The sequence below is a fragment of the Pinus tabuliformis genome, chromosome J (genome assembly GCF_031772625.1).
Source record: "Pinus tabuliformis cultivar Carrire ecotype Pingquan chromosome J, CPIR1, whole genome shotgun sequence".
NCBI classification, from domain to species: domain Eukaryota; kingdom Viridiplantae; phylum Streptophyta; class Pinopsida; order Pinales; family Pinaceae; genus Pinus; species Pinus tabuliformis.
The window spans coordinates 1,056,076,754-1,056,090,586 of NC_142295.1; positions in this window are offsets into that span (position 1 = coordinate 1,056,076,754).

A 13,833-nucleotide genomic window follows, 5' to 3' on the forward strand; every position below is an offset into this window, starting at 1 on the left:
TTTTGGGTTTTTATTTGGAATCAGGCTTCTACCCTTCCTATTCGACCCCCCTTTTGGTCCTTCATTCTTCTGCTTCATTTGCTAATAGAAAATGTGGGCTTTCCACACAGCATCATCCATTGTCTTGGGGTAGTCAAATTCGAGTTTTTCCTTCATAAAGTTGGGTAAGCTACTGATGAAGCACTGAATTTTGGCCTTTTCCTCTTGCATGTAAGGCACATAGCATAGTAAGGATGTAAATTGAGCCTCAAATTCATCCATGGTTAAGGTTCCCAACCTTAACTCATGAAATTCCTTTGCTTTTTCATCATAATAGCGCTCAGTTATGTACTCGTCTTTAATTTTTTTTCGAAACTCACTCCATGTGACCTGCTCTTCGTCAATTTTTCTTACTATCTTGATTTCCTTCCACCAGAGGGTCGCTCTACCCTTTAGCTGATAAACTACCAATTGTCCCTTCAATTTGTCAGTGTACTCATAAATCTGAAAGTACTTGCCCATGTCGATTAACCAAGCCTCTGCTGCCTCTTTAGATTCTCCCTCAAAGAGTGAGGGCTTAATATTTTTAAATTCTCCTTGTAGTTCTGACTTTTGTTCTGACTTTTGTCTTTTGGTTTTATGCTGGTCGGAGACATTGTCTGAACGTCCTTCTTCATCTTCCCTATGTTTTTCAGCTGATTCAACATTTTCTTCTCCATGCTGAGCTGTCGGGGTCTTTTCCCGGTCTTCTGCACTAGGGTCTAGGTGGCATTGATTCTGTCGATTGGACAGACTTCTTAAAATTCTCTCCTATTCTAAACGCAGTCGTTCATTATCCATTCTTAAATTGGTCATTTCTGCATGTAACTGCTGCACAGTTTCGAGTAACATTGCATTAGCTTGCCGGGATTCCTCACCCAGCTGTATCCAAATATCCGGATTAGCATTAACATATGTTGTTCCGGGCGATTCAGGTGGTCCGGAGCTCCTCTGCATTATGAACTTTCTTTTCTTGTCACAGTCTCTGTGTTTACACACACATTTACATAGTTAATTATTATATATATGTTTATATACTCAACACATTTATTTCAGGTATAGTTGTACTTACATCCCAGAGAGTCTCAATATACGAACCTGAGCTCTGATACCATTTGTAACATTCACTTTAACAAATATAATAACCATATAAAAAAAAATAATAAAAAATAAAAAAAATAAAAATAAAAAAAATTGTTTAACCTTAAGACTGATGACCAATACGTATTTATTTATTAAACTTTAAAGTTCTGATATGATTTGTGGCTGTCGTAGAGTTAGCCAGCTCACCCTCCAGCGTATGTGCTTAAGCTTGCACAGTCTACCAAGCTGCCACGGAGATTTACATTAATAGATCACATGGCCTTTGGTACTTTGGCATTTACTGCCCTGCTCTGGCTGAGTTGGTCTTCATGTGTGGGAATTCATGGCGTTATCCCAGCTGATGATGATACATTTAATTGCTTCCTAGTTTGTCAATCTAAGGACATATGTCCTGCCTCTCCTTTGTTGATTCTTGTCTAGCGATCTAACGGTAGTGGTTGGTTAGGGTTTCATCACCTAACCGCTTCCTCGTGCCCAACATTCTGTGGTTTCATTGTTGCTTTTGGTCCGTGGATTCTTGCTGCTCTGCAATGGCAAGTTAAGTTCGTGAGGGTTACAGTGTAATGCCCCACTTAAATCTTATCATGCAAATTTTATTAATGTTTACACTACATGAAAATATTGAGAAGTATTGATGAATACCTTCATTTTGGAAACTATAAATTTGTTTACTAATATAAAATTCATTATTTCTATTTTATTCAAATTCCCAACTTGCCTTCTAAAATTGAATCTTAGGTAGGATATGGTCTCCTTCCATTATATCAAATTATATATATATTCATCTCACATTCCCAAATGTACTCTCACATTTACTTAGGAGAAGACATGGTCCTCTCCATTTAATTACATCTCACATTCCCAAATGTACTCTCACATTTACTTGGGAGATGACATGGTCCTCTCCACTTAACTATCAATGTATATATTCATATCACATTCCCAAATGTACTCTCAGATTTACTTGGGAGAAGACATGGTCCTCTCCCATTAATTTCCTAATTTTATATTCATATCACATTTCCAAATGTACTCTTGGATTTACTTGGGAGAAGAGAAGTCAACTGTAAGGATGGAGGAGAAGTTAATGACATTAATGAGAGGTGGTTGAGATGGAGAAGAGAGGGAGGGTATAAAAGGGAAGGAGGAAGGGAGAAAAGGGCATGTGGGGGTCTTGCTTTGATTTTGGGGTTGGCTGTGATTTTAGGATTGCTGTGATTTTGGAGACCTAAGGAACCTGTGGAGGTTTCTTGGGTTTGTTGAGAGGAGGGAAATATTGTTCATCTTGGTCTGGATTATTCATCTTGGACACACTACATCTAGTTGGACTTGGGCTCGGAGGGCTAGGGAACCTGTGGAGGTTTCTTGGGCTAGGAATTATTTCCTAGTTGGCTGGGAGGTAAATCCAGTTGGGTTAGTCAAGAGGAGCATTCAGCAGGAGCAGCAGCTCAAAGGCATCTCCACCAGCCACCGGTACAGGTATTCCTCTATAGATTACTCATGTAAATTTATTGAAATGAAATGTTCACTATAAGTTATAGGGATTAGAATGTAAATGGTAAAATTTTCATTGTTTAAAAGTCTTGTAAGAAAGTAAATTATTGCCTCTTATTGCATTTAAATTCCAGAGAAATAGATCTGTTAGAAGACCCTAGGATAGGGCCTTACATACAGTAAGGTCGTTCCACTCCTTGAGGCTTTCACTGGTTATCATGGCGCGGCTGGAGAAGGCAAGTGTTGTTTGACATTGACTGTCAGTATCTCTTTTAGTTTGCTTTGAGCGGAGGACATGGCTCTTGCGGGGGCTGATGAGCTATTGTCTCTATTCAGGATGGTTCGAAGGCGTTTCAAAACAAAGACAACAGTTTCGCTATTGCTCCAGATTCGAAAGGTAAACCTTAACAACCCGGAGTCTTGAGAGTTTGACATTTTCTTGAGCTTAGAAAGATTTGTTTAAGGGTTTCGATGATTGAGCAGGTGGGCACTTGGAGAGTGCTTCCTTTAGATTTAGGTATCACTCTCCCAAGCCTTTACATGTGTTTTTCCACAATTCTTGTCTATTGTTAGATGGCTATGAAATGGATTTTATGTTGACTGTGGTTTATGGCAGGTATTCCTTCGCCCTACTCTTCTTGTGCAAGTCTGGGACCTACCCTTCAATGCTCAAACTCTTATGGTTTTGCTGGTCATTTCCAGGTTGGCTTTCTGGTCCTCGGCAGTTTAATTAAGAGGGTTTGATGTTTCACTGAAACGAGCTCAGAGAGCTGCCTAAATTTTCTTGTAATCCTTAAATAAATAGTTGTTTAAGCGAGTCGATAGACTATGCATGTGGTTTGAACAATGGGGAAAGACCTTCCCAATCTCTGAACATATTTCGATTTTGTTGTTATAACTACTCTTATGTCAGTTAAGTTATTAGTTAAGAATGTTGTGATTTCAGTCGTAAGGACTCGAAGGTCACTCTGGACTGCAACTGCTTGTTCATAATGGAGTGAATGCTTATTTATATATTACATTGTTTGAGTTAAATGGATATTTTGAGTATGTCGTTCCTATTTTGTAATGGGTTGGTTACCTCTGATCCAATTTTTCAGAATGTTATGGTTTATTGAAAAATGGTTTGATCTTTATGGAAATAATTGTTTTGAAAGGGTTTGCAGAAATAAGGGTTTGTTTCATATTTATTTGTAAGCTGATAGATAAGCTGATAGATATTATATGGCAGTACCTCTATTTTTCGAATAGTTCTACATTGCACTCCTTAGTTGTATGTTGTAGTTAAATGTTGAAATAGTCACAAATGTGTATGGTCTCGGCACGCACCATGTAATTATTCCTGGGTGTATTCCATGAAGGTTTGCATAACTCATTCTAAATATTTTAGATATATAAGCTTTTCTCGTTGTAGATGGTTTTAAATATTTTATACACAAAAAATACCTGCAATATTCCTCACATAATTTTATTAGAGAATGTGTATTATTACTTGTCCCGAGAAAGAAATTAAATACACTCTGTCCATTGTTTCTGTTGTATCATTATTGAAGAATTTCTATACTTATTTATACTGCATACACAAAATCTCTTTATTCTGAAGTCAATAAGAAGTTCCTACCTAATTAAGCTATTAATTTATAGCATAGTACCTAGTTCGTAAATTAAGCATTTCATGGTACTTATATGTTATAATAATAGCAACAACTAGCTAATAATCCTCTTTCGAAAGTCTCTCCTCCCTACCACGAGTTCTGGCAATTATGTCCAGACTCTCCCCCGAGCACTTTCTGTTGGTGTCATGGTTAATGATTTCCAGTTACAGTCAAGTACCTTGGGTTCCTTGACTACAATCCTACCCCCAAGTACTGTACTCTTTTCAAACTATCTTTCCTGAGAGTTCTCCCACTAGTTCCTCCAGCTCAAGGATCTCTCCTCGATTCTTTTGTTTCCCCCTAAATCTCCCTTCAGGGGAGATTGGGTAACTGTTTTATTTCTAATTGTTTCTTTTAATTCTTGTCAACAGTTTCTATTTTGTGTTAAGGTGTCATACCAAATATTTAGCTAACCATAGTTATTTTTCTTGGCCTTTCAACCTCAACACATATTATTACATAGCGTAATGTAATAAAACTTAAAATAACATATAATTAAATTAACTTATTAATCCTTAGTAATTTCATGCACCTTGGGGTGTTACAGCGTGGCAAGGAAGCACAGAGTTGCAACAGGGCAACAGGTGCGACGAGCTGGTGTAGCGCCGAGGTGTGGGCAGGCCTGAATGAGCTGCGGTCAGGTCGTGCAGCAGGTCGACCGACCGGGTAACTCGCCCATCCATGTTGTAATTTATAAAACTGATTGAGTTTTATCTTTTGGCATATTGTAAAATTTGCGGCATTATTACATACTTGATAATTACATAAAAATGAGTCTTGTGCATTTGTTATTGTCATGAATGTTGTTTAAGTTATTCTGCACTTAAACTAAATAAAAAGATGAAAGATGAATGTTATAGGTGTAGTCTGGAAAATGATAAAGAAACTAATGTGTTGAAGCATTTAGTTGACGCCACACGTTGCTCAATTCGGGAAAAAATAATTGGGGCCGTGATAAATGGTATCAGAGCCTTTTCGATAGCAAGATGCAAAGATCAGGTATGTATGCAGTCTAGAATTTTGGGAAAGAAATCTTGGATACATAGTTTGGGGTTTCTTGACTTGGAAGTTCATGGAAAAACTATCCAAGCGTTGGTGGACACGAGTGCCACACACAACTTCATGACGACAAGATTGGAAAAAGAAGTTGGGCTACAAATTGTTCCATCTAATGTGGAGGTCAAGATAGTGAACTAGAAGGCTAGAGTGTCGGGATTGGTATATGAAGTGCCAAATCGAATTGGAGACTCAAAGGGTCGATTGGACTTCATAGTGATGGAGATGAATGACTTTGACATGATATTGGGGCAATATTTTCTTAAAGGCTATAAGGTGATTGTTGTCTTGTTTTGTGATGAGGTTATGTAGATTGAAAGCTCACGAACTTGGACTTTGCCTACTCATAAGCAAAGGAAGGAAGTTAAGGTGCAACATGTTTCTGCACTAAGCTTGAAGAAAGCAATGGAGAGTTAGATGTGGAGATATATGCGATAGTCATCAGGGGAGTTGATAGTGATGATGGAGTGGGGATGCCTGTTCCAGATGAGATTTCCAATGTATTGGAAAAATATGCAGATCTGATGCCCGATGAGCTACCGAAAGCACTTCCACCGACGCGTGTAGTGGACCATAGTATTGAGCTAGAGCCAAGGAAGCAACCTATGACAAAAACTTGTTATCGATTATCAGGGACGATTTGGAGGAATTGAAATGATAGTTCAAGGATTTGGCCGATACAGGTTTCATAAGACCTTCAAGGTCCCCATATGAAGCTTCAGTATTGTTCCAGCGAAGGAAAGACACGAATGAGCTACGAATGCGTTGTGATTATCGTGCTCTTAACGAGAAAACGATAGAGAACATGTATCCTTTTATATTAGCTGCAAATTGCTTCGACAAGCTTGCAAAGGTTTGAGCGTTTTCCAAGCTAAACTTGAGGCATGGATACTATAAGGTGAGAATAGTGAAAGGGGATGAGAAGAAAACTACGATTGTAACAAGGTATAGAAGTTTTGAGTTCCTTGTTATGCCTTTTGGGTTGTGTAATGCTCTTGCTACATTTTTCACTTTGATGAATGACGTACTATGCTCATATTTGGATTCGTTCATAGTAGTATACTTGGACGACATCGTGATATACAGTGTTAACATGGAGGATCATAAGAAACACTTGGATTTGGTGTTTGAGGCATTGAAGAAGAGACAATTGTACTTGAAGAACTCAAAGTGTATGTTTTTCCAGAACGAGATTCTATTCCTTGGACACATTGTAGGCCAAGGGCACATATGGATGGAACCGAGCAGAGTGAAGGCGATAGAGGATTAGGCTGAACCAAAGAATTTCCATGATATGAGGGTGTTTTTTGGGATGACCAACTACCAACGAAAGTTTGTAGAGGGGTGCTCCAAGGTGACATCACCACTAACAAACCTTTTGAAGAAGGACACGTGATGGAATTGGATGGAGAAGTGTTGTACAACATTTGAAGACTTGAAGAAGAGGATGGTTACAACACCGATACTGAAGTTAACAGACTTCAAGAGACTGTTTGGGGTACACACAGATGCTTTAGATTTTGCAATAGGAGGAGTTCTTATGGAGGATGGGCATCCGATGGCACATGAGAGTCGAAAGTTGCAAGATAGGGATCAATGATATCCGGTTCATGAGAAGGAGATGACTACGATCATCCACTATTTATAGGTATGGAGGCATTACTTGATTGGGAGACCTTCTATTGACAATACTGACAACGTTTCAAAAATTTATTTGGCATCACAACCGAAGCTGTTAGCGAAGTAAGCTCATTGGCAAGACTTCTTGGCAGAGTTAGACATGACTATTGAGTATAGAGCAGGTATACTCAATTCAGTTGCAGATGTCCTCAACAGGAAGGGATATTTAGCCACACTTGAGGAGGAAGAAGACCATGTAGAATGAAGTAGGAGTCAGGTACAGATGACTGATGAGATGCAGAATAGAGTTCGAGAAAGCATTGATACAGATACTCAAGCACATAACATTGTGAAGCAGGTGAAGGAAGGAAAGGCACAAAGGTTTTTTCTACAGGATGGACTCTTGTTATTTGGGAAACCACTTTACATTATGAAGTCATCAGGGCTTAGGAGACACCTTTTGAAGTAGTGCCACGATTCTCCATGGGCTGGCCACCCAAGGTAGCGTCATTCTTTAGCATTGTTGGAGAGAGGGCTATTTTGGGAGAAGATGCAGGAGGATGTAGAGGATTATGTGCATACATGCATTATTTGTCAGTAGGACAAATCAGATAACCATAGGTAGGGAATATTGCTGCAACCTTTACCGATTCCAGAGAGACCATGGATGAGTGCTTCGATGGACTTCATCGCTCAATTATCATAGGTACATGGGTATAACGAGATTATGGCCGTGGTAGATCGTTTTTCCAAGTATGACATCTTCATTCCAACGAAGATACCATGTGGAGCTGAGAAGATTGCTGAGTTGTCCTTCAAACATGTTTTGAAGTATTGGGGAATGCCATTGAGTATCATATCGGACAGAGATCCATGTTTTACAGGCAGATTTTAGACCACTTTGTTCAAGTTGGCCAGGACAGAGTTGCTGCAGAGTTTGAGTTACCATCCGCAGACAGATGGGCATACTGAATAGATTAATGCACTGCTGGAGGACTACTTGAGACATTATGTGATGACTGATCAGAAGAATTGGCCTAAACCCTTAGATGTGGCTTAGTTTAGTTACAATATGTAGAAGAGTTCGACAACTATGTATAGTCCATTTGAGTTGTAAAATGGACGGGTTCCATTTGCTCCACACATCGTGTTATTGAGAGGCTTTCTGAGGAGTCCACATGTGAAGAGATTTATGACAGCATGGGAGGAGACCTTGGAGTTGGCACAGGTGCACTTGCACAAAACTACAAGGAGGATGAAGAAATGTGCAGATAAGGATAGACAGGACACACAATTCAGTGTTGGGGATATGGTTTTTCTCAGGATCACTAAAGATCAATTTCAGCCACTAAAAGGGACTGTGAGAACTTTGACAAGGAAGTATGAAGGGCCATTCTAGGTAAAGAAGTGGGTTGGAGAGGTTACATATAAGTTGTAGCTTCCAAACCACGTGCATTTGAAACATCCTGTTTTCCATATGAGTCAGCTTAAGAGATGTCGACTTGATGCATATCATCCAGATAGAGTATAACCACCAAGGGGACCAACCATGATTGTGGATAGGCCACACCTTGTTCTAGAGAAGATTTTCGATATTCGGATTATGGGTGTTGGGAGCACTACGAAACGGGAGTTCTTTTTTAAATGGAAGAACACATCAAAGGAGAGTAGCTGGAAGACAGAGGATTCACTGTGGAGATGGAAGAAGGAGATTGCTGAGTACGACAAAGAGTTAAGGAGAGTAGCCGGATTTCCGAGGACGACAATGACTTCTGGTGGGGGAGGATGTCAGGCCCTTGAGTCACCATCTCACTTGGGAGAGTCAAGCGCCCACACCGGGCACATTTAACTGATCAGTTGGCAGAGGAGTCGTCAGGGCGCGTTTAACCGACGAGCTGGGAAGGCGCGCACATAATCGATGAGTTGGTTGGGCGCACTTAAGCGACGAGCCATGGAGACGCGTTTAACTGACGAGCTGGGGCAAATGCACTTAACTGACGAGTTGAGGGGTGCTAACATGAAGAAACAACTAAGTGTTGGACGCACGAGACAATTTGTTTTATAGACGAATGAGTTGGAAGGCGATGAGCTGGGCACACTACCGAGGCTGATGTATTAGCCGACGTGTTGAGTTTATGAGTTGGAGTAAGGATGGGCTAACTGGACCAAGCCAAGCACCCTCCACACATCCAAGAACTCATAATTATGCAGAGGGTAAGAGTTAGACAAACCATCAAACAAGTCACAACTCGCAAGCATTTCGGGTATAGAAAGGAGTGAGGAGTCGAGAAAACAGGATGAGCCCACAGGTCAGGAAGAGTTGAACAAAAAAACAACGCGGACAGGATGAGGGTGACTACAGTTGGGCGAGTTGACCCGTCGTGGAGTTCTGGTGTGTAGCCAGGTGGACAGGCCGCGAGCTGGGCGGGCCTACACGTGAGTTGTGTGCGAGTCATGTGGCCACAGGCTGGGCAAGCCTGCACGAGAGTGGTGCGACGAATATTCGATATAACAAGGCGTGACAATGCAGCATGGAGTTGCGATAGGGCAGTGAGTGTGACGAGATGGTGTAGTGCTGAGGTGTGGGCAGGCCTGAACAAGTTGCGGTCGGGTCATGCAGCAGACCAACCGACCGGGCAACTCACCCATCCATGTTGTAATTTATAAAACCAGTTGAGTTTTATCTCCTGGCATATTGTAAAATCTGCAACATTATTACATACTTGATAATCACATGAAAATGTGTCTTGTGCATTTGTTATTGTCGTGAATGTTTTTTAAGTTATTCCACATTTAAACTGAATAAAAAGATGAAAGATGAATGTTATAGGCGTAGTCTGGAAAATGATAAAGAAACTAATGTGTTGAATCGTTTAGCTGGTGCAGCATGTTGCTCAATTCGGGAAAAAATAATTAGGGTCGTGGCAATTAGTGAAGTAGATTGTCTTGTTATATTGCACTTTAATGAAATCCTCACTCCCTAAGAGAGTTCATTTCTAGTGGATTTTACTGAGGAATTATGTCCCATTGGAAGTTGTTAGGCTAATAGAAAATTAAAAATAAGTTTTCTAAAAAACTAGATTTTTTTTGAATTGATGGAAAATAAAAATATTTAGCATTTTCCACAAACTTCTTTTAAAATTGTTAAAAAAAAAAATTAATGCACTTGAAAACTTCTTTTAAAATTGCTAAAAAAAAAAAAAAAAGCAAAATAATGCTCTAGTCTAGGACAAAGGCAATAACTAATGAAATAAATAAACTTAAAATAAAAATATAATTAAACCTATCCAAAAACACTCAATAGTTATACTAATCTTTGAACCCACTCATGAAAATAAACTTGTCCAATGAAGTAGGGAAATAGACTAAAAACTTAAAAATAAAAAATTCCATAATCTTATTTAAAATTGTTATGCATTTTATATTTGTGAATCATGAATTTATAAAAATGTTAAGTTAAAAATAATTATAATAAATTTATTAAAATTTAATAGCTATTCAATTTAACATTTAATAATAAAGACTAGTTTTAAGAAGAAAAATTAGATATTGAATTATTAACTTAATTTGGTATGTCAACCAAAAAAAATGAGGTTTTAGTAAATGAGAAAAAGTTTTACTTGTAAATGAGGAAGAGCTTTATTTCTTATTTCAAAATTAAAAACCAATTAATGGTATAGTAAAAAACCAAACTTGTTAATAAAAAATTGAGGTTTGAGTAAATGAAAAAGAGTTTTACATGTGAATGAGGAAGAGCTTTACAGCTAATGTAGAATCAATAGTTTTATATCTTATTTCAAAATTACAAATAATTGTAAAAAAAACCAAGGAAAAATGTTGGTCTCTAGTAGACTGTAAATAGAAAACTATAAGTTTTATTTCTGAATCAGGCCAAAGTAAGGAATTCCAAGGAATAAAAATGAGCACAAAGCTATGCCCTATTACTGCTAATCAGTTAGGTATATGTATCAGAAAATGTTGTTAAATATATGTTGTTCAGGTGGGGTTTATGAGTACCAAAAATAAAATGACCTCCTTGGAAAACATTCCTGTGATTCAGGAATTTGTTGATGTGTTTCCAGAATCCATTCCAGGTTTACCTCCAAAATGTGATATTGATTTCACTATTGAGCTCATTCCGGGTGTAACCCCTATATCCAGGGCCCCTTATCGCATGATCATACCTGAGTTAATGGAAATCAAAATGCAGCTTCAGGAGCTCCTAGACAAAAAGTATATCCATCCTATTGTGTCTCCTTGAGGAGCTCCTCTAATATTTGTACAGAAAAAGGACAGGACCCTGAGATTATGCATTGATTATCGATAGTTAAAGAAGCTAGCCGTTAAAAATAAATATCCTTTGCCCCATATTGATGATCTATTTGATCAGGTACAAGGAGTTAAAGTGTTCTCAAAAATCGACTTAATATCGGGCAACCATCAGATAAGAATAAAATAGGAGGACATTTACAAGACAACATTTCGTACCTGTTATGGTCATTACGAGTTCGTAGTGTTTCCATTTGGTCTCACAAATGCCCCAACCACCTTTATGAGTTTGACGCATGGTATTTTCCAGCCCTACCTTGAAAAATTTGTACTGATTTTCATTGATGACATTTTAATATACTCGAAGAATCACGAGGAGCATAAAGAGCATCTAAGAATAGCATTACAAACGCTGCAGGAAAATTAGTTATATGATAAATTTAGCAAGTGTGATTTTTTCAAAGATCAGATTCAGTACTTGGGTCATGTTATTTCAGCCGATGGAATAGCAGTAGACTCGGAGAAGATCAGAACAATCATGGAATGGACAACCCCAAAGAATGTCGCTGATATCCGATCATTCTTGGGTTTAGCCGGGTACTATTGTCGATTCATTGAGGGATTTTCAAAAATCGCCTTTCCAATGACCTCCTTATAGAAAAAGGGGCATACTTTGAAATGGACAGCCGAGTGTCAGCAAAGTTTTGAAAATCTGAAACACCTGCTTACCATCGTGCCAATGCTAAAAGTGGTAGATCCGGAAAAGCCTTTCGTGGTCTACACAGATGCAAATAAAGAGGGTGTTGGTGGAGTGCTAACACAAGAAGGAAAGGTTATTGCGTATGAATCATGGAAATTGAAGGAATATGAAAAACAATATTCTATGTATGACCTTGAGTTGATAGCTGTAGTGCATGCACTTAAAATGTGGCAACACTACCTGTTGGGGAAGAAATTCTTGCTATTAACTGATCATAGCAGCCTTACAAATCTCTTCAACCAGTCTAGCTTAAACGCTTGACAGGTAATATGGACAGCATTCTTAAGCGAATTCGAGTTTGACATGAAACATCTTAAAGGAAAGGAAAATCGGGTGGCTGACGCATTGAGTAGAAAAGTACACTACATTTATGAGGTCCAAATGAGCCAAGCCAGCTCAAATATCCCTGAAATCATAAAGGAAGTAGTTGTGAATGATCCAGAGTATACCTTCATTTGGAAACAAGCAGTGGAGGCCCTGCTAAAAAAGGAAGCATCCGAATTTGAAATAGATTTTGACAATCTTCTTACTTTTAAAAACAGAATTTATGTCCCTAACCAAAACTCGGTTAAACAATTGATATTGGATGAATTTCATAGAAAACCATGTGCTAGTCAGTCGAGGTACCAGAAATTATTTTCAGCCATAAAAAATGGGTATTATTGGCTTGGGTTAAGGAAGGATGTCACTGAATATTTGTCCAAATGTTTGGAGTGCCAACTAATGAAGGCAGAACATCAGCATCCTACAGGTTTGCTGCAACCACTGCCCATTCCGGAATGGAAATGGGAAACCATATCTTTGGATTTTATAACTGGCTTACCTCGTACCAGAAAGCAGCATGACTCAATTATGGTGGTAGTAGATAAGTTGAGTAAAACTGCTCACTTTATACCTGTAAAGTCCACTTACAAAACTGTGGAGATCGCAGACATATTTATGAAGGAGATTTTTCGTTTACACAGAATACCCAAAGTGGTAATCTCTGATAGGGATGTAAAATTTACATCCACCTTCTGGAAAACTCTCTTTTCAGGATTAGGTACTCAGATCCAATTTAGTACCGCCTATCACCCCCAAACAGACGGACAAACTGAACGAGTAAATCAGGTGTTGGAAGACATGTTGCGCATGTTCGTAATGCAACAACCACATAAATGGGAGGATTATCTCCATTTAGTGGAATTTGCATATAATAATGGGCATCATGAATCATTGGGCATGAGCCCCTTCGAAGTGTTGTATGGAAGGAAGTGCAGGGTGCCCATAGATTGGAATAACCCAGTTAATAAACTAGCATTGGGGCATGACATGCTAGCAGAAATGGAGGAGACAGTTAAGAAAATTCGACAAAATCTAAGGGCAGCCCAAGATAGACAAAAAGTGTATGTAGATAAAAATAGATCATACAGAGAATTTCAACTAGGGGATCACGTATATTTAAGAGTAAAACCCTGGAAAAGCTCCTTACAGTGGCAGGGTTGCGCTAAGTTAGCACCCCGATACTGTGGACCTTTTCAAGTTTTGGAACGAATTGGGTCAGTGGCCTATAAGCTTGCACTACCCAACCACATTCGGGTCCATAATGTGTTCCATGTATCCTTACTAAAAAAATATGTGTATAACCCTCAACACATTATTAACTAGGAAAACATTCAGGTAACCAGTAAAGTGGGATATATGAATTTTAGAGCCATTATATATATATATATATATATATATATATATATATATATATATATATATTTTCAGCAGAATCATGACTGTGAGTTGTTGGTTGCAGGTCGAACCGGAAGGAGAGTTCCTGGCAGAACCTCTTCGTATTCTTGACCAGAGAGAAACCACCCTACGGAAGCG